Source organism: Pogoniulus pusillus, chromosome 15, assembly GCF_015220805.1.
Source record: "Pogoniulus pusillus isolate bPogPus1 chromosome 15, bPogPus1.pri, whole genome shotgun sequence".
Lineage (NCBI taxonomy): Eukaryota > Metazoa > Chordata > Aves > Piciformes > Lybiidae > Pogoniulus > Pogoniulus pusillus.
In genome coordinates, this window is record NC_087278.1 from 11,444,517 (window position 1) to 11,471,568 (window position 27,052).

A 27,052-nucleotide genomic window follows, 5' to 3' on the forward strand; every position below is an offset into this window, starting at 1 on the left:
AAGCAGTAAGTGCTACAAGGCAGCATACTCAGTATTAGCTGACAAACTTGAAAACAGCAATCTATGTGATGGAAAATGTGTGGGTGGATCAGCCATGGGAGGGGAGTGATTTGTGGACTCCTGAGAGTGATACACATTGTGACAGGCAGCTTGAGCTAACAGCCAGGAAAGCATTTCTTTTCATCACAAAGCTGTGCTTCGTAATGATGGTTAAAATATTAGCCCCAGCAGTCATTGCTGGTCAAGTTGTGCAACATTCCTTGCACTGTATTACCACCCTGCAGCTCTGTCAAGAGCAAGGTCAGCAAGGGCCAATCTCTTTTTGGTGGTCAGCAGCAATAGGATGAAGAACAGCTACAAATTGGAACATGGACGGTTTCACCTCAACATGAGGAGACACTTCTTTACAGTGAGGGTGACAGAGCACTGGAGCAGGCTGCCCAGAGAGGTTGTGGAGTCTCCTTCTCTGGAGACTTTCAAAACCTACCTGGATGCATTCCTGTGCAAACTATCCTGGATGACCCTGCCTTGGCAGGGAGGTTGGACTTGATGATGTCTGGAGGTCCCTTCTGACCTCTAAAGTCTGTGATTCTGTGATTTGCAGAGAAAGTGTCATCCAGCACTCTTGGAAAAAAAGCAGATAAAAAGATCCATGAGATGGAATTTTAAAAAAGCAAAACAAAATAAGAAAAATTTAGAAAAAAAGAAAAAGAAAAGTCAACAAAATTAATCAAACAACCAAAACCCCCAACAACAACAGCCTTTAACTTGTGCTTCTTCTTAAGACTTAAACCTCATTTATTTCCTGTCATGACCCAGGTGATTTTATGTTCTCCAGGGCACAAGTGGGATGCCGTGACCTTTAGAGTGAACCATGCATGAAAGAAGGCTTGTAATTTTCTTACAGGGCTTGTGGCACTGAAGGGTTTCGAATCTGCAGCTCACCACCCTGTCTCCACGTTACCTGACTGGCTGGCCTTCTGCTTGAACTAATACAGAACTCTTCTGTTTCTCTCCCCAGGCTGGGGAAAGATCCTTAAGTAACATTTCAGGAAAGAATGAAGAAAAATGGATCTTCTTTCCTTTTGCTGCCCCACCTCCAAAGCACCTTCTCCTTCCAGAGTTAGACTGAGGCAAGTGGCGTTTGATACAAACCACTGAATTTACCTGTATGCTTCAGCCCTGTGTGTAAGTTTTCTGGGCAACAACTTTGCTGGGGAAAATACTGTTTAGAATGTGTGTGCAAAATAAACAGCTTGTAAATATTTAAAAATGAAACAAAACAAAACAGGTAAATTTTCAGTGGTGCAATAAAATTGTGGAATAATCCTCTTGGTTCCTTTCCAGTGTCTGACTTGACGTGTGCTGGTTTCAGGAGCATACTGGCTGTTGTTTCTTCAGATGGAAATGAGAAAAGAGAGGTCATGGAGTGGTTTGTTTCCAGCTTTAAGCTTTTCATTACTTTTTAATTTTTCATTGTCACTCCCTTAAATCTGGTTTATTCCTCCAGCCCTCATTCAAAGATACACAAGGCTGTTCCCACTAAAGACAGGTGAGTCATTATCTGTTCAGAGTTAATCATACTTTTACCTCCTTTACTTGACCTTCTTCCTGCTGTTGTCTTTCTGTAATCAAAGACAAGACTTTGACAGCTGGGGGGGAATTGCATTCAGTTCCTATTTAAATATGAGAACAAGCAGATAAATTTTCTACAGTGAATGAATGACACCTACCACCACCACCACGATAGCAAATGCAGCTAACAGGTTAGTATTGCAAATGCTTTATCTGCAAGGTGGAAGCATGGATTTCCCATTATATAGGAGTTCTTCTCTTAATAATAGAAAATAACTATGCAAAAAGCCTTCACTCTCAATCAATTAACCTTTGCTGATAGGTCTTTCAGGTGCTCAAAGCTGCAATTGCACCTCCCATAGTCTCACAGCTGGTATATGCTTTAGTACTATATAAGTAGGACCATAGGAGTACTGCTCTTTCTTTTCCTCTTCCCTGTCTGCTCGGTGGCCTCAGGCTTCTCCACAGAACTTAATTATCGAGCCGGGAGATGGGAGCAAGCTGCAAAGACAGGTTGGCTGCATAATCCTTTATGGTCTCTTTTGTGGTTTGGGCTTTTTTTTTTTAAATGAAAATTCAAAGTCTACTGTAAAAATGTGTTTCCTGGAGATGCCAGCACAGCATTTACATTTGTAGGGACCTTGTGAAGAAAAGGATGTCGCTGAGTGTGGGGTATGAAGCTTCTCTCACAGACTGATTAGAATATGTACAAAAAATAGCGTAAGTTGGGAAGTTAGCTAAGTTTCTGGGTTTCCAGACAATTATAGAATCAAATGGAGTTTGTGTGATACAGGAACAGGCTGGGACTCTAACAGAACTTAGAGCTTTGGGTTCATTGTCAGAAACATAAATACTAAGAAAAAGTATATATGCATGTAAATAGGTAGAAGAATTCACAGAAAAGGAAGATGAAGGGCTGGAAATGTGCAAGTGGGAGTTTGATAAGCTGAACTCTGCAATCACTGAAGGAAAAAAGAAAACCTGCAGGTGTAACTCGCTTGAATTTCCTGACTCTGCAGCAAGGCAGAGCTGGCTTGCACTGGGAAATGAATGACTGAGCAGGTGCAAGAAGTGAATGGCATTAACTGTGTAAATAGCAGCTGGTTTTCAATAATCAGGCTCCCAGAAGGGATCCTCTGCCTATGCCATTTCCATAATACTCACAACTCTTCCTATCCGTCCACCTTTGGCAAATCAGTAATAAAGAACAGGATTCCTTTAGGATTTATGTCAAATATTAATGCTTCAGGACAGATGCAGTAGGGCAGATTACAGTGTGTTTACCCTGCGGTCAGAACTCATGTGTCACCAAAAAGGGGCAGGTTGCATTCCCAAGACTGAAGGAGAGATATAGAGTGTTACTCATTTCTGTATCAAGGCTCTCCAGAGCCTCTGCACAATTCCCAATGGTCTTTGTGTAACCTTCAAGCTGCTTTAGAAGAAGAGCTAGTTAGTGACCAGGTCACACAGACAGATGTGGGACGTGTGTGTATTTGCTGCCTTAGGTATGTTATGCAGCTCAAGAGCCAGGTGTCATTCAGGTTGGTGATGGTGATGAGAGTTCTGCCACAGTCTCCCTGGTTTGCTACTTGAATTTCTGCCTCAGGCTTCCACGGATCAGATCTAGCTATCATTTCTTCACTTTCCTGTCATGAAAAGCATAGCCTACAATTTCTCTGCTTTCTCCCTTTGCCTCAATTATATCTCAGCATTGCATGATGATAGTATGAATCACATGCCCTGCATGGTCACCGTATCTGTAAGGTTCCTACTGTTTGTGGGGAAAAGGAAAAACCAAATCTAAGTCATGTGTCAACACTTGGATTTTGTAGCCCAGGTGCCTGGAGATTCCAAAAACTTCAATCTTGGTAACTTTTTATTTGGATACAAATGAAAGCATATTCCTAGCCGAGCACAAAAGAGTGTGGCAGTTGTGCCAGCTGCTTGTGATGAAACCTGTACTGTCAGCTGGTCACTAAACAGCCTTCATATTCCAGGAGAGAAACAGCATTTTGCTGACGTTCACCCTCAGTTTGCCTCCAAAGCTAGCAATTTCAGATAGTAAATGGCAACAACCTCTCGGAGCTCTCATTTCAGGCTTCTGCTGATGTAGCATTGTCCTGTATGTTGAGATCTGATTTTCAAGGTTAATTCTGCAATTATAAGTGCCATCCACTTTTCTTCTTTTTTAAACAAAAGCAAGTATTTTGAAGTATCCACCAGGGAACAGGATGAACAACTCTAATGGGTTCAATTCATCCTCTGCTTCAGGGCATAACTCCAGTTCTTAGAAGCAGTTGTTCCTCTTTCCTGAACTACACAGGCAAGTGTGAGCCATCCATACACAGTTGCCTTTCCTTTATCATGCCCTTGGATTATTCTTTCACTTGAGGACTCCAATGTATTTCTTGCTGAGAGTAGCTCTTTCATCTTGTTCTGAGGGAGCAGCTCACCTGTTGCCAGCACTGCTCCTGAGGAGACCCGAGTCCTTGTCTCTTCTTCAGCTGATCAGACTTTCTTAGTGCTGGAGGAGCACAAATGTACACTTTTATTCCTGCTTTTTACCTGCTGAGTCTGAGCAATGTTTGCAGCAAGCGGGAAACGTTTACTTAGGTCTGTGGGAAATGAATCAGGAGCTATGTACTACTGCTACACCTGACTGATGTGTTGTCTGGTCACTTAGGAATTTTGTAAAGGCAAGATTGTCCATCATGGTTACCTGGACAAACTATAAGGAACAATGAAGGAACAAAGCAACATCCAGAGGCTCGCAGGAAAACCTCTTATTCAGGTTGCAGGCTCATCTTAGATGTCTGTTAATTACCCAGAATACTGCTTGCCTTACATATTGGATAACAGCACCTCAGCAAGTTTAATATCCTGTGACTGATTCTTTGATTAATGTCATATTTCCCTAAATAGGGTGCTTGCCTCCTGGCATGCATGAAACATTAGCTGCAAAGACTTTAGGAGTTGTCTCAGGAACCTTAAGCAGCATGCTAACTCAATGTAGCTGTGCTTCAGAGGATGGGGCTGGGGATGTGTGGTGGTCTCCTGTAATAAGCTGCAACATGTCGTATGTCAGCTGGGTCACAAGATGTCCCAGCATTTATGCGTTTGTTTTCCTTTGACCAGAGGATGGGGGGAACTTTTATGCTTCACTCTTGCCAGCAATCTCTTGATGAGAAATCCTATGCAGCTCAAGAAATTTCATTCTTTGTGTCCATCTGGGAATCACCTGGATGGTCCTATGTGGATATCTTCAGAGGCATCTGAAAGATGCAAGGAAATTCCATCCTCAAAGGCTCAGATGAATGAAAGCAAATGTGAGGTGCTTCAGTAAGATATATCAGTGAGGTTTGTTCCAAAATGACTTTAATAGGAGAGTAAGGCTGCTACACTGCTCCATCAAGCAGCAGGCAGCTCTCAGAGACCAGAAATCTCCCTCCCTAATGACAACATTTATTTATTTGTGTGTTTGTTTATCTGTTGAGACTTATTTTTAGAAAACTCATCACTGCTCCTTCTCAAGCCTTAAGTAACATTCCAGCTTGGAGGTCAGTTCTTGTTTTGGAGACACTGTCTTCAACCTCTTCACCTCCCTTTTGTGTTTTTCCATTTCACAGTGGCTCTTCAGATAGCGAGGCTGTGTGCCTTCATATGGGTAGGCTGGAAGCCTACAAACCACAGGACACTTCAAGCATGGGGAGAACTGCTGTGGCATTTCCTCCCTGGTCTCTATGTGCTACTGCCCTCACAGAGATGATTGTTGCACCGTGCTCCTCTGAGGTGCCACAGGCTGGCAGGGAGTGTTGAAAATCTAAGATTATTTCAGTGAGGCTCAGTGGTTTCCTTAGAGTTACTCAGAAGGGTGGAAGCAGAGGCACAGATCTGTGTCACTGTGTCCCCATGCAGTGAACCCATTAACACAGCACGATCATGCTTTTGCTTTCTAGCATAGCAGAGCTGCTTGCAGTTGCACTTGAACTGGTTCATGGATCAGAGCTCTCTCCTCTGACAAGAGAATGCCTGCCTATGGATGATCTGGCTTAATTTCATTGTGTTCTCCCTGCATAGAGGATAATTTATTCTGAGCAATAGAAACAATCCACCAGCTCTGCTCATTCCAATTAAGCATGAGGCAAAGAACCTTAACTTTAAATGTTCCTTAAAATAACAATGGGATATTTAATTTTCAGCTGGAACCTGTAAAAGTCCTTCTGCTGCAGTGCTACAACTACACCCCTCAGCTACAACAAAACCTATCAGAGGCTTGGCAGTTTATCTGCACTTTCCAATGCAGTGAGTAGTCACAGCCCTCAGCCAGAGCTGGGGGACTGCTCCCTTCATGTTTCTGGCTGTCAGGAAAGTCAGGGAGCCCCTTTCAGCTCAGTGGCTTGAGTTTGGTGTTTATTCATCTCACCTGAATTTTGTGAAATGTTTGTTTCATGAGAAACAGATTAAAATTGGATGGTTCATTGATTTGATTAAGGAAAGTGATTAGTATGGCAGTGAAAACTTGTTAGTCAAAGATTTTTAACCCAGCTGTTCCTGTGGAAAAAAAAAGAATCAGCTGGGATTTTACTGCCGATTCCAGCCCTCAGTGCAGCTTGCTTTACATGCTGTTGCAAAGCTAAAGGCACAGGAGCTAGAATGTTTGCTTATTCAAAAGGAAAATAAGTCAGCCTGTGCCTGATTTAGTTGGGGCAACTAATGAGGCAGGAATTATAAAATGTGTGGTTATTTTATTTCCCAAAAATCCCTACTCTCAAACTATATAGAAACTACTTAAAATTGGATCCTAATTCAGTCAGGAAAAGTCCTCACAAGGATGCTTATGGGCAATTCATTCATTTAGGAGGACCAGAAAATTAGAAAAGTTTAGCCACAAATGGCTTTGGCCCACTTACAAATAAAAGGCAGCCTGGAGCCCTAGGGAGCATCTGTGCTATTCGCGGCAGTGGAATAAGACTTTTAAGATAGTGCCTGGCTACTTTGGGGCAGTGTTGGAACTACTCAGCATCTTGGTAGCCATTGAGAGGCTTCTAGATCTTCCCAGGCTCTAGCAGGGTGCTGAGAAAGAGGCAGATGATCTCTGAGCTGATCCTGGTTCCTCTTGGCACAGAGGTTTCAGAGGTGCAGAGAGCATCATGTTGGTGGCACTTCTCACCACATCATGAGTCACTTAATGCCTTCTCCTGGTAAACTTGAGGCACTTAAGTTTCCAAGTAGTTCAAGCCCAAAATATCAGGGCTGAGCTGGTCTGAAGCATGAGGCAGAGCAGAGCACACTGTCGAAGCTGAGAGCAGCGAGGCAGAGAATGCTGTCTGGCCAGAGCAGAATGTAGAGCAGAGTAGCACACACTGAAGCAGAGCAGTGAGGCAGAGGCAGCACAACTGCTTGCAACTAAGCTCGATGTATATTATTTGCCTGAGTGCAATGGCTCCTTTGGCCACAGAGATTCACCAGTCAGAATGGCAGTTGCAAACCTGACCATATTAGGTGAAACCAGGGATTGCTTACCCTTATTTGGGCAAGACTCTAACAAGAACCTAAACACCTGTGGGTACCTTTTTATCACTTTGGGAGGGGACATAATGGCCCAAGCCTTTGTTTTCCTCCTACCCTTGCTTTCCCCATCAACAGAAGGGTGGTGCAAGCCAGGACATCTAATAGGCCTTTTAGCCTTTCTGGACAGTGCCACATCTCTGCTTTACTTTGCCAGGAAGAGACAGGTGCAGGGCTATATATGTGCATGTATTGGGATGAGATAAGAAATGTGTGACCGGATCCCTCCATCTGGGGCAAAATTGCTGTGTCAAATGTTCTTGTTCTTTTTGATTGAGGGCAAGTGATGAAGGTGTGGTCTGTTGGCTACCAGAATGGCAGTACTGTGGGCCCTTCTAGGTACTTTCATTCCTGTACCTATCCCCACTGTGGAGTTCAAGAAATGGGATCAAGAAGAGAATACTAAAACCCTACACCAAAGGCTGTAATACTGTTGTCCCTTCAGCACCCATTCTCCATGAACACAGAGTCCTGTGATGTAGGAGAGGGAGTTTAGTGCATTTTGGAACAGTTACCTGCAATAGGCTGAGCTTTACTGGCTTTAAATGTGCCAGTAACATAGCTGAAGTGTTCATAAATGTTATCATCTCCAGGCTGTTCTACAGAAGAGATAAAAACAACAAACCAAAACCAGCCAACCAAACAAAAAACACCACCTGAACCTCCAGGCTTTACCAATGGATTATTAAGGAACTTAATAATTAAGCCAGATGGCTTTCTTTTTACTGTACAGAAAAGTCTGAGGAGAAAGATAAGGAAACCAGAAAGGGCCTTGTCCTGCATCCTCAGGAGAGAGCTAAGGATAGGAAATCCCCATTGCTGAGTGCCAGGCTGGAGCACAGCAGTTGACTCTTCACGGGATGCAAGACTGACAAGAAAAAAGCGCCTCTACTGAACGGGTTGGACAAGCTCCTCACGTACCCCAGTTCCCCACGCCATGGCACATAGAGCTGGGCAGCGCTGCGCCAGTGAAAGCAAGAACACAACCAGGGCTGTAGAACCACAAGCGTGGAAAAGGGAAATACTGTGTTTCATTCAGTCTTTAGACCAGGGCTTCTCAAACTAGGGCCCGCGGGCCAGGTACGGCCCCCCAGGCTCCTCAGTCTGGCCTGCCGGTATTGGCAGAACCCCCCACCGGGGGCTGCGGGGGAAACCAAGCAGCCGCTTCCTGCCGCTTCATCCGCTCGGCAGCCTCCGCAGCCCGCAAGCACCCGCCGGGACTGGGACCAAACCATAGTCCGGCCCCCGACACCACTGGGCTGGAACCAAACTGTAGTCTGACCCCCAACGCTGCTGGGCTGGAACCAAACTGTAGTCTGGCCTCTGACAGCATCTGAGGGAGAGTGACCCGGCCCCCTGTTTAAAAAGTTTGAGGAGCCCTGCTTTAGGCAGCGTGGGGCCACAGGCTGACAGACAGGGCCACCCCCTATCGCTTTTGCAGGTGTATCACAGTATCATCAGGGCTGGAAGAGACCTCCCAGATCATCAAGTCCAACCCTTTAGCACAGAGCTCAAGGCTAGACCATGGCACCAAGTGCCACGTCCAACCTTGCCTTGAAGTGCCCCAAGGGACGATGACTCCACCACCTCCCCGGGCAGCCCATTCCAGTGTCCAGTGACTCTCTCAGTGAAGAACTTTCTCCTCACCTCCAGCCTAAATCTCCCCTGGCGCAGCCTGAGGCTGTGTCCTCTCGTTCTGGTGCTGGCCACCTGAGAGAAGAGAGCAACCTCCTCCTGGCCACAACCACCCTTCAGGTAGTTGCAGACAGCAATAAGGTCACCCCTGAGCCTCCTCTTCTCCAGGCTAAACAACCCCAGCTCCCTCAGCCTCTCCTCGTAGGGCTGTGCTCGAGGCCTCTCACCAGCCTTGTCGCCCTTCTCTGGACATGCTCAAGCATCTCAACGTCCCTTTTAAACTGGGGGGCCCAGAACTGAACACAGTACTCAAGGTGTGGTCTAACCAGTGCAGAGTACAGGGGCAGAATGACCTCCCTGCTCCTGCTGACCACACCATTGCTGATGCAGGCCAGGATGCCACTGGCTCTCTTGGCCACCTGGGCACACTGCTGGCTCATGTTCAGGCGGGTATCAATCAGTACCCCCAAATCCCTCTCTGTCTGGCTGCTCTCCAGCCACTCCGACCCTAGCCTGTATCTCTCCATGGGGTTGTTGTAGCCAAAGTGCAGCACCCTGCACTTGGAGCTATTGAACCCCATCCCATTGGACTCTGCCCATCTGTCCAGGAGGTCAAGGTCCCGCTGCAGAGCCCTTCTTGCTTCCAACTCAGTCACATCTGCCCCCAGCTTGGTGTCATCTGCAAACTTGCTGATGACTGACTTGATGTATAAGTGGACTGAGATTGCCCTCTTCTGGCTGGCACTCCGGGCGGGCAGTGCTGATGACGGGTAGAGAAGCAGGGCTTTTCTCTTCCCTCTCCGTGATATTTAGCCCAACAGTGGCTCTGCTTTCTTCCTTCTCTGGTGGCAGCTGGGCAGGGTCCAGCTTCCTTCTTTTGTGTTTGATGCTTAGCGCCACTTATTTTTCTCCTGTGGATGTGGTTTCGGCCCTGCCTTCCTCTTCTCTTCCTCAGTACAAAAATCATTGCCCACTGTGCTAGGAGCTGTGTGGAAATGCTAGCTGCCGTTTTTAGCAAGTCAGCTAGCAGGCTTTAACTATGGCAGTGTGAAAATGTTGAGTAAACACCTTTCAGAGGGAGTCAAGAAGCTGAAAGAGCTTTCTCTCAGTTTTATTTCCTTTCAGTGCACAGGTTAATAACTTTCCTCCTGCTCTTGCCTGAGCTTCTAGGGCAGAACTCCCTGACAGACACAGGCCTGTTGCTTCTAGTGATACTGCAGTAAAAAAGAACAAAGCTCACAGCCCAAACAGCCCTAAGAAGAGTCTTTACTGCTCTCTCCATGTTGCATTGCACACATGGCACTTTGCAGTCTCATCCTAGGAAAACTGGTGTCTTCCCAGGAGTATATGGAACTTTCAAACAAGATACAAGAGTGAAGGGAAGTGTAAGCCAAATTTAAGGGATGCAGAATGGAACCAGAGTGGGGCTTTGGTGAGTTTTTCTTACCTCTGAGAGTAACATCAGCCAGGGTAGTCCCCAAAATGGAGTTTTTCTTTTGTCCTTGCCCAGCATTTTGTCCCTCCAGCAGAAGGGCTTATGATGCTGTCTAATAGCTTCCTTGAGCTTTTTCAATGAGCTAATGAAGTTAAGAAAGAGCACAGAGGAAAGGCCAGTAGAAGTTTAGTTCCTGCCATGTTAGCAACTCACACTCAGAGCCAAGTGATGCTACTAGCTGCACTGTTCCTTCTTCAATCTGACTTCGAGTCTCTCCTGTGAAACATTGTGGACATTTCTGGCTTGCAGAGCAACCGAGCAGTGGGATAAGGTGAAAGTAGCTATGGAAACAGTAGCCATCGCTCATCAAACGCGTACAAGAGACATTGCTGACACTTAACAGTGCTCAGCTCCCAGTGGTGCTGGTGTGAAATAAGCACCAAAATAAACATGCTTGGCACTGGCAGCCTGTAAAACCAGGCCAAGAAGCAACAACCTAGAAGAGCAGGGCATAACAAGAAGCTGGAAAAAGATCTCAAGACACTACTGGCAAAATTTGTGAAGGATGCTTGACAGGAAAAGAAACACTGTAAGTCCTTGCTTTCTGGGGCCGAGGACTGAGATCTAATCCAGATAAAGCCCATTGACAGGAGAGCTGTATCAGCACAGTCCAGAACGATGGAGTTGGACAGATAAGGGAGCAAAGTCACTGTTAAATACCTCATTCTCAGAGTATTATCATGGAGCTTTGAAGTGTGACATAAGTCTGTCACTTTAAATAAGCGGGGAGGAGGTGCCCCCTGCATTCTCCAGTTGTAAGGAAAATTCTTCAAAGGGAGGCAGAAAACCTTAACATGGGCATGAAACCATGTCTTCCATATCTGGCACTGCAGTAGCCTCAGATAATCTCCTACATCCCTCAGTCGAGACATTCTTGCAATTGCTTTAGAGTCTGATAATAAGTTGTCTGTTATGGTGATAACATTCTTCTTGTGATTGGTGGTGGTGGTACTCCTATGGTGGAGCAAACCTCTAAACTAGTGTCATGGAGTAGAGGCTGCACTGGGGCTTTATTTCATACAATATTAATTGTCAGTGACTTATCTGCCAGATAAGCAGAAGAGTTAGGATCAGCTGATTGTTTTCCCGAGTTATTTGGGACATTATCATCTGCTGGATGTAAGCTGATGGTCCTGGGAGACAGAAGAGCAAAAAAAGAACATGGCCTATAGTCTCACCTTCACCAACTTAAGATGCAGTGCTCTCAGCTCAGCATCTGTCTTTAATGGTTGTCTGTGTGACGTGGATGCCTAAAGAATTAGGTAGAAGAGCCCTCTCTTGACTAATGTTGAACAGGAATCAGTGGTTTGCTCAGTCTTATTTTTATTCAGTGTTATTTTGCACTCAAGATGATTGGCAACAACAAAGAAAATACAGATGGCAAATCATGTAGAACTTGAGAAGCTGCTGCCCTGAAACTTTACTCTGGAGGGTCAGCAGCAGAGTAATGCTAATCTAGTCTGAAAACAGCTGTTCCTTGGGGAGCAGAAAATCATTCTGTTGGGGAAATGATGAGTATAATGTTTTTGTATTTATCTGAAACATTATCTGTCTCATTCCTTCTGCATTTTGGGCTGGTTTTTGGTTTCAGCATAGACAACACTTTCATCTGGAGGGCCACCCACTTATAATGTGCACTGTTGACTGCACTCTGTGAATGAGATAGAGGGGAAGGAGAAAAAACAAGGTAATGGTTAGTTATAACCACTGCTCTGCCACTAGAGACTCCTGGAAAATATCAGTCACATTCCTGAGTACCTCATAGTGCTTCAACAGTTTAGCAGCCCAAAGAAGGTGAAAGTGTGTGTCAGACAGAGAGAAATCTCTGAGGACACATTGGAAACACTTGAAGGAGCGTAAGTAGTATGTCAGACTGACATTGCAGTTGCCGATAAGGTTAACCAAGAGACATTCTTAGCAAAGGACCCAAGGACTGAACAGCTGTTCCTGCCTTCTCTCAAGTGACTGATAACTTGGGAAGCCCACTCTGGTGGATGGAGGTGGTGAAATGAGCTTCATAACTGGTATGCCTGTTCCCACAGTACACACAACATCATAGTTCATCCATTTCCCTTATTCTAAGGCCAGAAGATAAAAGTTCTCCTGACATTAGGCTCTTTCTGAGGGTGGTACCCCCTAGGTTATGGCAGTCCTGTATCTGCTACCTTTGAAGGGTTCTGCATCAGAATGGAATGTGTCAGGTTGGAAGGGACCCTTAAAGATCATCTTGTCCAAGAGCAGGGCCATCTTTAACTAGATCAGGTTGCTCAGGGCCCCGTCAAGTTTCACCTTGAATGGTTCAGGGATGGGGCTTCCACCACATCTCTGGGCAACCTGTTCCAGTATTTCACTATCCTCATTGTGAAGAACTTTTGTCTAATATCCAACCTAAATCTACCCTTGCCCTTTTGTCCTATCACTACACTTCCTTCTAAACAGTCCCTTCCCAGCCTTTCTGTAAGACTCTGTCAGATCGCCCTGGAGTCTTCCCTTCTCCAGGCTGAACAACCTCAACTCTGCCAGCCTGTCTTTGTAGAATGAGGAGGACGTTTGTGGGACAAGGTACTGAGGGGAGTTTGCATTGCTGCTGTCACTTGTGGTGGAAGAACAAATGTTGTCGGCAAAGTCCTTTGAGAACAACTAGCCTGGAGCCTTTTTTTTTTGTGGGAATAAGGGAGCACTTAGAGAGGAACAGGGTTCAGGATGTGTTGGCACATTTCAAGATGCAAGCTCAATGTTCACAGATTGTGCAAGTTCCAGAGAAGTCTCTGCTATGCCTTGTCTCGGTTCCCTCCTTCTGAAAAGGACAAGGGAATTGGGCTCAGTGTCTCTGCCTGTCAGTCTCTCTTACACTCATCATGGCACAGGGACAGTGCACACCTTCAGATCAGAGTGTCTCAAGCTCTTTATATCATTTACATCTAGGGTGATTGGATTATCTATAGACATCATAAAGTTGCAGGAGCTTCAAGCAGTGATTATAGTGTATTTTACACAGGTTATTGTGGTAATGCTCTGGGAATATTTGAGTCAGTCAGGATTCTCGGCAAGCTAAATGAGCTAATTCCTGTCCCTGCAGCCAGCCCAAAGAAAGCTGCCATAGCACAGATAGGTTACATGCTACAAGTGACAGAAATTTTATTCGTATTGGAAGAGTTCTGTAGTAGGCTTAGATGAAGGGCAGTATAAGCCTGGAAGTGTAAATATGCTTTCTGATGCGCTCCAGTGATTTGCATGTCTTGAGTAAGTTGAGGTAAGACAGGCTATGAATCTAAATTGCAGTTGTCATTCCCATCTGGTTCTGTGGGTGGCCCAATGTCATCAGTGTTTCATCTCAGACCCGATCTGACACTTCAGCCTGCAAAACAAAGCAATACTCTTCATTGAGACAATGAAAGGGGATGTTTAATCCTGTGTGAAACAACCTCATGTTTTCAAATGAGGCTTCCCTATCAATTATCACATTTATCACAGAGGCTTTATCCCTCTTTCCTGGGAATACACATCATTTCAGGAAAATGAAGGAAAAGTTAACTTGGAAAGCCATGTTCATTTGCTCTTGATGCTATAGTTAGCTAAATGTCACCTCTAGATACACTGTAATTCAACTTAGTGGGCTAGATGGGACTATCTTTGAGAATCTGATTTACTGAAATCTTTGTGCCTATAATCTCAGTTCCTAGCATTGCCCTTTCAAAATGCCAAATGCAACAGCTTGGATCATTAGCACACTTTCAGTCCTGTTATGTGGAATGTGCAAATGTGACTTCTGTCCTTTGGACAGACACTTTGATGCTGTAGGGACAGTGAGGCAGGGAAGAATGGGATAGTATTTAAAATGTTGTAGGACAGTTCCGATGTCATTGTAACTTCAGTGAAGGCTTACCCCCAAGCTTAACTGACATGAACAATTTACCCAGGTGTCAGAGGTTTGTTATTAACAGATTTCTCTCTTAGAGATGTTATTTCCTTTGCAGAATTTCTTAGCAAGTTTGCTCACTAAACACTCTTTGAATTGTATTTCTCCTTAAAGATCCTAACTTTCTTCTGGGTGATTCCATACAGAAAGGAGGAAGAAGAGGCAGAGCTTTGGGTAGCCTCCTTCCAGTTCACACAGACTGCTACCCTCCCATTCAGGCTGCATTACTGTGAGGGTTGCAGAAGGATACTTCACTGAGTTCTCTGGTATTTGTGAATCCTCGTGGACTCTCTTGTCTCTTGGGATTTCTCTGTTGTTTTGGATCTCTTCCGAGTTCCACAGTGTAGTTTGTAATCAAAGTGATGCTAAAGTCTTGCCGCAGTTCTTGACAGAGAATTTTCTTTTTATCTGAAGGCATTGGGCTGTGGAGGTGAAAGGGTGTAAATAGGGCTCTGTTTGAGATTGCAGTAAGGTAACCCAGTGAGGGTAAATGCAAGCAAGGAAGAGGGATAAGTAAGGTTGGGTTTTGAGGAAGAGTTGGAAGTGTGTTCAAGGAAAAAGTAAAGGGAAAGGAGGAAGGACAATCAGAAAGCATGAAAGTAGAGAAAGAGATGTAACAATTGAAAAGCAGCAGTATGGGATGCCACAGACACAACAGGAAAAGTGATCAAACAGAAAGAAAAACAACACTAGAATGAGTTAATTGAAACCAAATAGTAACAAAATTTGAATGCTGAAGTGCTACTAGTCACTGTCAATAACTGTGGTGGTTTGGGTGTTACCTGCCCCCCCACACTTTGGAAATCACACAGACTTGACTCAGACGGCTCTGGAAATTTGAATGAAGCTTTATATTTACAGCTTAGCACAACATATAAGCATATATTTACAATATATACAGTTATATACAGAGATGTAAAAGGTAATACAGAAACACAACACCCTCCCAGACACCTGAGTCCCCAGGAGGGGCTCCCAACACCCTTCCACGTTCTCCAACTCCCCTGCCTTACCCCAGATGTTGCCTTGTGCCCCAAGGAAGAATGGAGGGTCAGCTAGGGGGGTTAGGAAGCAGGTGAATTAATCAGAGAGGCAGAGGGTGAGGTTAGAGAGAAATGCAGCCCAGAGCCTGGACAAAGAGTGGCTCCCTTACCTATGTTTGGATTCTTGCTCTTATACCTCTCTGCAAACCTATGAGTGAAGTAGACATCACCATTTGTTTCTCTTTCACACCTGTGATCTAATCCTGCTCACCAAAACATTCTAGCTGGCTTCAAACTAGCACAGTAACACCACTGTACATTGTGTTGCTTTTCACTGGTGCATCATATACACCAGAATGGATATTTCCAGCATCATGTTGTATCACAGGTCTTTAAATACTTAATTCTTTGTCAATAGACAATGTTTGGGCACAAGGCTGTTTAGACTTTTGGCAAACTCTGTTCACATTGCCACAAGGGAGACTGTCACCTTTGTGTGTGTATATATATATGTGTATATGTAGCTTTCATTGTACATATTGATAGAGGAAGACTGTTTGCTGTTTATCTGCCTTGCACTCCCCTGAAATGACATGCCCTAGTTGCAACATACCTTGGAGCATGTGCAAACTGAGAAGCCAAATGAGGTTTGCACTGATGACCTTAATTTTGGCATTTCCCATCTTTCAGATGCTTAAGTTTGCAACCTTGGTGGGTTTAACAAGTTTTCTTCTCTGCAGTTATAAAAACAAAATTTTGCATTTCTCTGATGTATTCTGCCTGAGAATTTGATAGTGTTCTATAAACATTTTTGCTATTAATGACAGCAGCCTTTTGAAGTAAGCAACTATAACCATTACTTCAGCTTTTGAAATTAATACATGCAGAGATCACGCTCTACTGAGTCTCACAGGATGTTGGTGGATCAGAAGTGACAGTCTCTTAACTTTTACATCCTGACCTGTGTTTTGACCTTCAGCCACACTTCTTTTACAGCTAAAAATGTCCCTTTTAAGATCACAGGCCTGCATTTTTGATTCTGCCTGAGGCCACCTTTCATCCATAGTATGTCTGAACAGGGTGCTCATTAACCAGTATCATCTCCAGTCAGCCTGAGGTTCACTGCAAAGGGCCACATAAATACTTTATGAATAATAAATCAGGCTGGAAAAGTTTGGATAATGCAGGTGAGGTCTTCTGTAAGAGCTATGTGAATTACTAATGACAGAGCATCATTAAATTCTTGTTAGCTGAGTTTAAACTCGATCTCCTTGAAATAGTTTCTTAGGTGTCTGTCAGTAAAGGTCTTTTGTGCATCATGTTGCCTTTTGATAGAGCAGTCTCTGTCTGCTGGTAAGATAATTAGTTATGTTTTCATCCTGCCTGGTAAACAGATCTCTCCTTGTTCTTGTAGCAATTCATGCCTCACTTGTTTTCTGGTAGACTGCTTTATTTCTTCTGTTAGGCTGTAAGGGCAAGAAATAATAAGAATTAAAAACAAGTCCAGACTTAAACTTCATAGTCCTTTGGCTCTGTACAGATAGAGTATGTCATGAATTCAGAGAAAACAAATCTTCCATCTGCTTGTACGCGCTCACCTTTCACTCTGTTCCTCTCCCTATGGCCTCACATCTTCTTGTCACTGATTCCCACTTCCTATAACGTGTCTGTAGTGTCTTCATCTCTAAATGCCTTCACAGAGTTTTTCCAGACAAACTTCCTAGACTGTATACAAAACATATCTGTCTTCTCTCTAGAGGCAGTCAGCTTGGTTAGGTACCATCCCTGAAATATAAGACAGTGTTTGAAGCCACTCTGCAGAGCAGGTAGTAGTAGCAGTAGCAGCAAAAGGAACTGAACTGCATGTCCTATGGTTTTGTGCAGCATGAATAATAGCAGTGTGTCACCTCAGCCCCCATCCAGCGGTGGCCTTGCTCCACAGTTACAATCCACTTAATGAAAATCACTCCTCCCTGATACCTCTTCTGAAAGAGACCTTTCTTGACATTCCATCTCTTCCCTCCTCTTTGCCTCCTCCGTCATCAGAATTGGACTGATGGATAGGCTGATAGTGTAAAGCAGCCTTTGCTGAAATAAGAGGTAGATTGAGGTGTAAAACCTGGTGTCAAGATCGTATTTCTACCTGTGTGCTTTGGAGCCTCTGCCTTTTCTCCACTTGGTGATGAATTACAGGAGGGGAGGAGAAGGAAGTGTGGGAAGTCTTCTTGCTTTCATTAGAAGAATGCTTAGTGTGCAGTAAATTTCTCATATTTCAAATTCATTCTGGAGCACATTTGCCAAAATTTAAGAGCTATAGGCCCATGCATCAAACACCTTGCAAAATAGGTACCATTATTCTCCCGTTTTTCCCCTGAGCTTGTAAGTAGGCCCCATATATCTTTGGGTCACTCTGAAGTGCAGAATTCTGCTATGTTCTGTCCTATTCCCCTACATCAATTAAATTCCAGAAGGGAGGTGATATATGAATCTATTTCATCAAAATAATCATGCCCAGAGCCTGGTGATGGTGCTCCAACAAAAGCCATGTAACAGATACAGCATACCAGGAGGCATCATCAAACTTATTCTGATTGTACTCAGCAGCTTCTACGGGCATCACTCAGGCTGCTTCATCAAAGCAGCCACATCAGTCCACACCCTGCCATTATTTGGTGTTCAGGTGCTTCACAGCACATCTCTTCCTTTGCAGCCATTCTCAAGAAAAGAGGAACATTCTCACTCCGGTTTTGTGGTGAAAGAGCTGAAATACCACCAGGCAAACTCCCTTACCTGGGGGACTCTTTTTGTGGAACAAGATGGCTAGGAAGAGAATGGATTCATCTAACAAATAAGGCTGAAGAAACAGCAGAGGCATTCAATGGTGGGGATTTTAGTCGGATTTGTTTTGGTATTTTTGCCTCAGACTCTAAGAATACTGACTGCAGGTTTCTCTCATCAAGTGTTAGTGGGGAGGTAGCTTTAAAACTGCTTTCCTCCTCTGAGAAATGTGAGGCAGCAGCACCATATCTCAGCATAGATATTGCATGGTTTAGATATTTTGAGGGGGGGTGTTAGGGTTAGATGAAAGCTTACAGCCCAGTGTATGCACTCATCTGTCCATAGTTAGTAAAGTTGCTGCTAGGTTTTTCTGTACTGTTATGGCTGGTGTAGAAATACCCATCTAGGTGGCAAAGTGTGCTTCTCTGAACTTTATAGCTGTCATCAAGTCATATAAAGAGGGAAAATGTTCAGTCAGACTTCATACATGTTCACTGGCTTTTTAGCAGGTTGTGAACTGAATGTTACACTGGTTCTGATGTTCTCTCTGCTGTTACCTCAAAACAGACTACAGTTATTACTAGCTGCAGTGACTTTTTCAGATGCCTTTTAGCACTTTTCCCTTGTACTAGCTCTCTGAGAGACCTGATACAGAGTCAAAATATTTGTGACTCAGACACTGATAAAGAAGTCCTTACATTACCAAGCGACTGTATCACCTTGTGTCCTCTTGGCCTTCAGCCAACCAGTACTATTTGATTAGTGACTTAAATGCACTTTACCAAGCCTACACTATCCAAAGTGTTAAAAGACCAAAGCATTTAGCAGAGCCTGATGCCTTGGCCCCTGTACTCTGTGCTGATGAGATCACACGCTGAATACTCAATTCAGTTCTGGGCTCTTCACTATAAGAGGTGCTGGACCAGGTCCAGAAAAGGGCAGCAAATCTGGCAAAGAGCCTAGAGAACAGACCTTGTGAGGAGCAGCTGAGGCAACTGGAGATGTTTAGCTGGAAAAAAGGAGGCTGAGGAGAGATCTTACTGCTGTCTACAACTACCTGAATGGAGGTTGTGGCAAGATAGGAGTTGGTCTGTTTTTCCAAGTAGCAAGTGACAGTATAAGAGGAAACAGGATCAGGTTATGCCAAGGGAGGTTTAGGTTGGACATTAGGAAAAAAGCTTTTCATTGAAAGGGTCAATGAGTACTGGAATAGACTGCCCAGGGAAGTGGTTGAATGATCATCCCTGGAGGCAGTTAAAAGACAGATGTGGTGCCTAGGGATGTAGTTTAACACAAACTTGGGAGTGTTAGGTTAATAGATGGACTCAATCTTAAAGGTCTTTTCCAGCCTAAACGATTCTATGGGTCTGTGTTGAGGTTGGTGGAGGCCTTGCCTCTGAACCTGGTCACCACTCCCAGCTCATGTCAAGTTCAGCTCTGTCCCACACATGCTCCGCAGCATCATCACTGCTGGTTTCTGCATGCCCCAAAAGGACGCAGACAAGTCACTATATTCAGGATCTATAAGTGGAAAAGCTAATAAAGAGACCTCCGTGATTTTTACCAGGGCACAAAGGATCTTGTCAGCAGCAAGGATGTATGGGCTGCTTCCCCAGCAGTGGAGTCAAGAAGGATGTCCTTGCAGTAAACCTTGCAGAGGATCCTGTTCCTTGTAGCACAGACCCTTATGGGCAATTTTCCCTTCCTATTGCCATACCGATAAGGAATATGCATATGTCCCTAGAGGCTTTACTTGATAAGGTGTTTTTCAAGTGATGATAGCAGTATGGAGGAAAGTGCCCATAATAACACCAGTGGTTGGGTTTCCCCCCTCCCCACACTCAATTGCAGGAAGCTAACCGAAGTATAACTAAACTGCAGCTTGTTGGCACAGCAATAGAGGGAGCAGCTGGCTAAGTTCAGAGTGGGAAAGTGGCCAGCAAGGAGGAGGAAGGACCTTTTGGTTGCTGATAAAAGACATGCAGCAAAGGATGCAAGTAGGCACTGCCAATGCCATATGAAAAGAAGACACAAGCCTCTGATTCTTGTGTGAAGGTTACAGTAGAGCTCTTCAGGTGGTAGAAATCCAGCACATCACTATCTAGAGCATCCTTGTAGGAGTGCTGCAGGAGCAAGTGAGGAGCTGGAGTCATCCTGTGCCTGGTGGAGGTGCCTTAGGCACTTGCATTGGGATGATAGCGGCCAAAGAGGACAATGCAGTTACTTATTTGGACATCTTTAATCTCTCCTCAGCATTAATACATGGAAGATATTGGCCTTTGTCTGGAAATGTTCCCAAGAAAGGACTGACTAGAATCTTAGCACTAAAAGCTGGTAATTAACAATATTAAGCAATTATTGGTAATTAGCCAATCCTGGAAAAGAGAAACTGATATAATAAAGAAATGGTTAGAGAAGGCACAGTTGTGAACACATTAAGGACTTTATGTGAGGAAAATAAAATAATTGTATTAATGTACAAAATATCATTAAAATGAGACAGCAGGAAATAAGGGGCCAATGTTTAAGGTCTTTCTCTGTCATTCCTCATTCAACTAAATCTTGTAGTAAAACTAAAAGAAGTATTTTTTTTTCGTTCAAATGAATACACAGACCTGTATTTTTCTATTCTGTGATACTTTATGAGTATTTGCATCCAATTCCATGGTTATCTTGTCTTTCTCCAGTAGTTATGTGTTAGGTATATGTGGTGGATAGGAAAACGTTGGTAGTTAGCAGAAGGGTTTGGCTTAGTGAGAAATCTAAGTCTTCTTGGGAAATCCACCCAATTCTTACTGGGGAGGCCAACATGGAGATGAAATATAGCTCAAGCCTTTGTCTCTCAGCTGTTTTCTGTTAACTGCACCTGGAGTTAACAAAATCATCTTTTAACAGAGTCTTGAATGACAGCTTAAGTCCATCCCTGGTTTGTTTCATAGTGTAAGCCCAGTACTTTGCCACATGCAAGAGAATTCAAGGAGAGTAACTTATTGCCCTGTTGCCAAGTGTAGCGTGAGGCACTGCAATTCAAGTGCTCTTAGTAGTGGTAATAAAATTCAATTTAACCCTGGAGCTGGGCAAAAATTTTGTTTTGGGAGTAGTTCCAAGATCCTGTGTCTCAGACTGCATTAAATAATTCTTAAGAATAGACCTGGCCAAGCTGGTGTGGGCACAGAGTAAAGACTAAAATGCATCCAAGACCACCTGGCCACCAAAGGACTACCTCCTCTTTCCCTAGTGGTGCTCTGTGAGTCTGGATGCCACTTTGCTCTTGCTGGTTTGTTAATATGTCACTTCTATCAATTCCCCAAGGCACTTTCAGGCCAGCATCCCAGCTGTGCATAGGCAGGTACAAGCATATTTCAGCCAGAGTTTCCCTTTGCCTTCATCTGTAAATGCTGAGGGCAACATGGGGTGTGCACAGCAGCCACCTTTGCAACCTACAAATTCTTTGTCTTCCTTATGGATGGTTTAAAGAGCAGGACTGAAAATGTGCTCTGAAATATTGTCTGTTTCTTGACTTCCAAAAAAAAACCCACCAAACCCAAAACAAACCCCCAAAAGCCAAGATCATCACTCATGTAAAAATCTGAGGGCCACTTTGCTAGGGTCATGGTATAAAGAAAATGGCTACTTAAAGTGAAGCTTCACAGTGTTCTTAGGCATTTTTTAAAAGGGTCTTAAAACCCCAAAATTACAACACCTGACATGGTATTTTCATAGACCAGGCATCAGAATGAAAAATAAGTGTTGAAATGACACTGTGCTTCATAAAGCTCTCTTACAGGCTGAGGTGAAAAAATAAATTGAGGTTAACAAGAGAAGTCAGGAAAGTGGAGAGGCAGGAAATTAAACCTTACTGTTCTCAGCACTTATTCAGAGAAAAAATTCATAGCATTTTGTTTTGTAGCAAACATTTTCCACGCTGGTTCCTAGCAAATATCAGCCACGGATGTATTGCTTTATCAGAAAGCTGGTGACAACACGAAGAGCACAGGTCAGAATGCAGAGACAGAAAAATAAGCAAAAGTTATTCTGGCTTGTATCTCAAGTATGTACAAGGTACTACTCTGGAATCTAATTATAGGGATAATTCCGTGCAGGAAGAGACAGCTGTAGTTAAGGTTCCTTGACTTATCTGCATGGCTGCTGTTGCTTTCAACATCAAGAGATTGTGTAAGTTGCTGTTTTCCATGATGGGTATCTGTCTATGGCTGAATGTATGCCAGACACAATTAGCCCAACCACTTCAGCTGCTTTGCAGGAAACAGAGGAGGCAAGCCTGGAATTTTACCAATCCAAAAGAAACGTGTGCAGCTGCCTCTTTTTGGTGTGTGTCTTTTTGTTGGTTTGTGTGTGTGGCATGGGGTTTTGTTTTGTTTTTTGGGTGGTGGTAGTTGTTGTTTTGGTATTTGAGAGTTATTTGGTTGGTTGGGTTGGTTTTGCTTTGCTTTTGCAATCTGAGTTTAAAGATATGTCCCCGTAAAGCTTTATATTGTTGCTGACAGTCCAGTTACTGAAACAATCCTGCTTCTAACCGTAGTTCATGCTGTAAGAGAGCTCCTGGTATAACCATGGTCTGTACATGCATTCCCTGTTAGTGCCTAGGTGAGACCTAAATCACTACCTGCCAAGACACCCAAGGACACAAGCACAGGCTTCCACTTCATCGCCTGCCTTTTTCCTATCTGCAATTTGGACCCAGATGCTGGGCTCCACCCTCACACTGGCACTGTTTGGTACCTTCATCCTCCTCCCTCTCTGACTGCACTGTGATCCTGCACTTTCTGACCAACACAGCTTTCACTGCAGTGTTCCTCGAAGGCTCCAGCAGGGGGGACAGGCTGACGTGAAGCATACCAAATTGTAACTGCAGTATTGGCTTATAGTTCATTGATTCTGAAAGGTTTTGTAAGAAAAACCTGATTAACCTGAGAGAATGCATCTAGTGCACTATCTGCAGAGGGTGCTGATAGGAGAAGGTTCACAGTTACAGGTGAGGACATTCCAATTATTTTATATTACTTAAATAAATGTCTACAGGATGAAAAGAGTCTTTGGAGAAACAATATAACAAGTAAAGAAGCTGCATTTTTCTTTGTATGGAGGTTAAGGGCCTGAGTAACTGTGCTGGTAGCTAACTATGCAAAATACCAGCACTACAAAAGAGTAAACTACCAATAGGGGAGAAGTGACAGAACACTCAGAGACAAACACAAAACCAGGGTAGCCCTGTGCTGGGTGGCAGTGAGGCAAATGCCTACAACAGACTCTTTACCTTTGTCAAGCTCAAGTATTACTGAAAGAAGTTGGACATTGCTGTCCTTGGATAATATAGAATCATAGAATCAACCAGGTTGGAAGAGACCTCCAAGATCAGCCAGTCCAACCTATCCCCCAGCCCTAGCCAGTCAACTAGACCATGGCACCAAGTGCCTCATCCAGTCTTTTCTTGAACACCTCCAGGGACGGTGACTCCACCACCTCCCTGGGCAGCCCATTCCAATGCCAGTCACTCTCTCTGTGAAGAACTTCTTCCTAACATCCAGCCCATACTTCCCCTGGCACAACTTGAGACTGTGTCCCCTTGTTCTGTTGCTGGTTGCCTGGGAGAAGAGGCCAACCCTCACTTGGCTACAGCCTCCCTTCAGGTAGTTCTAGACAGCAATGAGGTCACTCCTGAGCCTCCTCTTCTCTAAGTTAACCCCAGCTCCCTCAGCCTCTCCTCATAGGGTTTGTGTTCCAGGCCCCTCACCAGCCTTGTTGCCCTTCTCTGGACATGTTCCAGCATCTCAACATCTCTCTTGAATTGAGGGGCCCAGAACTGGACACAGTACTCAAGGTGTGGCCTGACCAGTGCTGAGTACAGGGGAAGAATAACCTCCCTTGTCCTACTGGCCACACTGTTCCTGATCCAGGCCAGGATGCCATTGGCTCTCTTGGCCATCTGGGCACACTGTTGGCTCATCTTCAGCCTACTATCTACAGGTACCCCCAGGTCCTTTTCCTCCTGGCTACTCTCCATCCACTCAGTCCCCAGCCTGTAGTGCTGCTTGGGGTTGTTGTGACCAAAGTGTAGAACCCTGCACTTGGCCTTGTTAAATCTCATCCCCTTGGCCTCTGCCCACCCATCCAGCCTCTCTAGATCCCTCTGCAGGGCTCTCCTACCTTCCAACAGATCAACACCTGCTCCTAGCTTGGTGTTATCTGCTAACTTACTGGTGCTGGACTCAATCCCCTTGTCCAGATCATCAATAAAGATGGTGAACATGAAAACACCTTAAGTAAACATATAGTGTGAAAATGTTATTGTTTCCAGTATTGTGCAGGGTTACATAATGACAGAGCAATATGTTTTCTTCTGCTTAAGACCTGTACGAAAAATCCACAGGTCTAAAAGCAAATGCAATGGAAACTAACAAGACCATTGGGTGGAGTGCTCTGGATGCCAGGGAAGGGAAAGAGAAAGAAAGTTAGGGAAGGAAATAACTGCAATTTTTAAAGCGGATGTCTTTTCTCTTTTCCACATTATCTTGGATGGACAGCAGCCTGATGAAGAGGGTTTTTAGCTTATAACCAGAGCCTCCCTTCCCAAAAGTACATGAGCTCCATCTTACCTCCAGACAGCTCCTAGCTTTCCCCTTTCTGCAGGGCTCTTGGATAGCACTGGGGGAAAAAATTCAACTTCTCAGTATCCCTCTGAATTTAGATCAGCTTACCCTTTGAAAAAAACTTGAGGAGATGTGTAGAGATACTTTACTCATGACTTTTGTCTGAGTGCAAACAGATCACTCCTGAGCAGCTACTCAATCCTCACAAAAAGTGGGCTATGGTGACATGGCAATGGGCATCTTCTGACTAAAGTGCTTTAGATTTCAGCCAGCAACACCTGGTACTCACCAAATCCTACAAGGTAAAAGGTTGGCATCACTCTGGCTTATCCATGGGGAACTGAGGCACAGGCAATTTCTCATGAAAAAGTTCTGGGGTTTTGGGTGCTGCATTTTCATCTCTGAGGAAAATGTTTGTGTTTCAGTTCGTTTTGGAATGTTGGGGTTTGGTTTTGTTGGTGGTTTATGGGGGGTTATGTGTGTTTTCATCTGTTTTTTCTGACTAAAGACCTTAAGGCTGCATTGCAGAGGTTCAATATCAAACAGATACTGCTGTTTGATGCATGTTAGGAAAAAAAAAGATAAAGTGCTTTTGCTGTTTCATCACAAATGCAGATTTCTGGCAGGATGAAATTTCACCTGGGCTTCCTTGTAATCCAGGAGGGTTTAACAATCCCTCTTCATCTTTTTTTTTTCTTTTCTGGCCAGGGCTGAATATATACCTTCAAAGCAGTTTTGGATTACCCAAACCCCAGTACTGAGCACAGACAGACACGTTCATCTGGGGGTGCTTAGAATTAAGTCTATGGTAGCCATCTACTTGCAGGGCTAATACTTCTCTCTTTCTAGTTTTACAGTGGTAGGGTTCTACTGACAACACAATTTTGCTTCATATTTCCAGCACAGGGAGGAAACTTCAGCCATGTTTAGGAGCCTCATTTCACCTAACAGTGATGTGATACTGCGAGTTTTCTTGTTCTCTCTTGGAGACAGGAACATTAGCCTCTCTGCAGATGCTGTGGCTTCCTCCCGTCAGCTTGCCACACTGTAGGACCTCCAGAGCTGCACAGGTGTCTGAGTGGCATCTTCTGATCAGTGCTTCTTACCAAGCTGACTACCACAAAACAGCCTTTCCCAGGAGCCACCAGTTCCTTGTAGCCAACAAACTTGTTTGACAGCTCCATTTAGCCTTGTCTTGACAAAGAAAAGCTTGGGTCTGGGAGCACTATTTCTGGCTCTGGAAACCTGAACGTTGTGGGACCCAGACCAAAAGTAACATCCCCATGCTCTGCTCCCCTCAGTGGTTGCTGTGCACTGGTAATGAGGTCAGCATTTTTAAGATCATAGGCAGAGAGTTTTAAAGGTCCAACCTTCCTGCAGTGAGCAGGGACATCTTCAAACCTGATCAGGTTGCTCAGAGCCACATCCAACATGAACTGGAATGTTTCCACAGATGTGGAATCTACCACCTTTCCAGCCAACCACTGTTCCACCACCCTCGTTGTAAAAAAAGTCTTCCTTGCATCTAACCTAAAGCTACCCTCTTCTAGTTTGCAACCACTGCTTGTGTCCTGGCACAACAGGTCCTGCTAAAAAGACTGCCCTCATCTTTCAGGTAGATGCCTTCACATACTGAACAACTAACAAAAGTCTCCCTGGAGTCTTTTGGTGGACCCGGTCCACGTCCTCCTGGTAACCGATTGCTTGCCATATCTGCTTCTGCAGGACTGTCTAATCTATGCTACGTTTCCTTTTCTGTCTGTAAAGGAACAATAACGGTAAAGGAATAGGTCGCTCTGGGAAACTACCCATACCTAAATGGAGACGCGGGGTTTATAGCCACCGCTAGATGGCGCCCCCGGCTCGCTGGCGCTGGGAGAAGGGCGCTGCTCGCCCAGGCAAGCGGGCAGCGGGCAGCGGGCGCGGGTGGGCTGCGCGGCTGAGCGCTGGCGTGGAAAACGCCAGCCCCTTCCTAGGGATGCCTGGGCACATCGGCAGGGCTGTCCCTCAAAAATGCTTCTTTAAAAGACACTGAACTGTTACCTCCATCGTGGAGTTTATTCAACAGCTGTGAATAAAGTCAGACTGTGTCTGTAACTTCTCTGAATGACGAGGACATCTGCAAACCAGATATATATTGTTGTTTATTAAGATAATTTATAGTTATTTCACTGCACCAGCTCTATTCTTGATCTTATTTTTTGCTCCTCCTTGTCTTCTTATTCCTGTGCTTAGTCTTACTCTACTGAAATCATACTGCTAAAATAAGTGTGCCTTGTGATAGGAGATGAAAGCCTTGGTTTCCAGATGCATCATTCTCTGCCATCCTGTTTCAGTGCTGTGATTTATGCCAAGGCTGAGGAGGAGAAGCCAGGTCTAGAAGCCCTTGAGGAAAGGGTGTGCACTTTCCTGCAGTACACATGCAAAGACAGGATGTTGCTATGTTTAGCTTGGGTTCCTCTTGGCAGTAAAGTATTTCCATCAAATA

General features: G+C 44.5%; 1 protein-coding gene across 3 annotated transcripts in view; it reads left to right on the forward strand.

Moving 5' to 3' along the window:
• The first annotated feature begins 2,014 nt into the window (after positions 1–2,014).
• The window catches only part of SYN3 (synapsin III), a 276,823-nt gene continuing 251,785 nt past the window's right edge, over positions 2,015–27,052 (forward strand). Inside the window, exon 1 of one of the 3 annotated variants that reach the window (XM_064155376.1) lies at positions 2,015–2,088. The gene's annotated coding sequence lies outside the window, so the exon portion shown is untranslated. The remainder of the gene's footprint in view (positions 2,089–27,052) is intronic. The other 2 variants (XM_064155375.1, XM_064155369.1) reach the window with 2 other exon arrangements.